Raw genomic sequence first — 1,776 nt, 5'->3', positions numbered from 1 at the left:
AAAATATATATATATATATATATATATACACACACACACATATATATATATATATTGATCATTGTATTCAACCAGAATTATTTCCTCTTCATGTTGACTTTATTTACATTGCTTATAGTCTCTCTGCATGTTGTTTTTTTCTTTTCTTACTTGCAAATGCTTTTATGTAGATGCAATGTTTAAGGATGGTATATTTCAGATCTCATTGAAAGTAGTGACATCATGAATTGCACATAGTCATCAAAAGTCTTTAATCTGTTACTGCAGCATATCTGTCCCCACTTTATCATCTTAACTTACTTTTTCATACTTCACATAAAGTTTCTTGATGTCATATCCTACTGAAATTAGTTTAGAAGATCTCCATACCAAGCCCTTTGTCTGACTTCTGACACATTTTTCTATTATTCTTATGTATTTATTATTCTTTGCTATATCCGCCTCATCATCCCAAACTTTTAGGTCCAGTAAGAGGAAAGACTTGGCAACAATCCCAGCTTTAAAAAATGTTGACCCATTCTGCATAAGGCATTGTTCCCTTAGCTTTTTTGCTTCTTCACTTTCTTCCTCAGTAGTTCCAAAGAGATTAGTGTCAACAACATCTTTGTTATTTGTAGTTCTACTTCCTATGGTTAACTTCTAAATCAGCAGGGCCATACTTCCAAATCCCTCTTTATTCCCAGCAAACTTGCCTTTTGCTTCTCATAAAACTTAATGTAGTTACAGCAACAGAGAGCATGGTACAAGTCAGCAGGTGGTGGTCTTGAGATTGCTTCAAATATATCAGTGTCAGCTTTTTTGTGGAACATAGCTTGTGGTGTAGCCCTTATCTTTCGGAAAACCGCTTGAGTGGTACAGACCCATAAGTTTCTATGGATCTACAAAGACCATTGGAGGTGCACTTGTAGTAAATAAATGACTAAAGTATTTTGCTCTTTTCAACCTGCTATCTTCACTCTACATCACTTTGTACAAGTCTTCTCACACTTCTCTGAATTACTCATATTTGTTATTCCTTATGGCATAGTACTATTCCAACAACTCATATACCCAAATGTATTTAGCCATTTTCAATTATTGAGCACATATTTTTATTAAAACATGGTATCACCACAAATTTTATTGTTATAGATATTTTTGTACAAATGGTCCTTTCCTTGCTATTATGAACTTCCCAGGGATATGGTCTTAGGAACAGAATCTTAGGATCAAGAGATATGAAAAAAATAAGTAACTTATTTTAAATAATTGCACCATTTTCTAGAGTTAACTAAGTCATAGATCCTCAGCCCCAAATCAATATGCCTATCTTCCCACAGACCCTCCATATTGTTTCCCCATTTTTTCTAGATTGATTGAGGTGAAGTAATAACTCAGAGTTACTTTAATTTGCATTTCTCTGATCATTAGGGATTTTAAACATTTTTTTCATTATTGATCAATTATTGATCATTTGTATTTCTTTCATATGAAACCATTTTTCATATCTTTTGACCAGTTTTGTACTGGGAAGGCTCTTGTGCTTATGCATTTGTGTAATTTCTCTGTAGATTTTTTAATATCAAACTTCAATCATAGATATTTGATGCAAAGATTTTTTCAATTCATACATTTTTATCTGATGATAGTTGCATTGATTTTATTTGGCAATAGCCATCATATGTCTGGTTATAGATTTTTCCCCATCTACATCCACAACTATGAAAGGTGCAGCTCTATTCTCTAATTTTTATTATGTAACTTTTTTGTCCTTTATCCACTTGAAATTTATTTTAA

General features: G+C 32.3%; 1 pseudogene; it reads right to left on the bottom strand.

Moving 5' to 3' along the window:
- Positions 1–240: 240 nt before the first annotated feature.
- Positions 241–864, bottom strand: LOC118829622 (annotated as a pseudogene).
- Between the last annotated feature and the right edge of the window lie 912 nt (positions 865–1,776).

The sequence above is a fragment of the Trichosurus vulpecula genome, chromosome 8 (genome assembly GCF_011100635.1).
Source record: "Trichosurus vulpecula isolate mTriVul1 chromosome 8, mTriVul1.pri, whole genome shotgun sequence".
In the NCBI taxonomy this organism is placed as follows: Eukaryota; Metazoa; Chordata; class Mammalia; order Diprotodontia; family Phalangeridae; genus Trichosurus; species Trichosurus vulpecula.
This window is presented reverse-complemented; position numbering and strand designations above follow the sequence as displayed.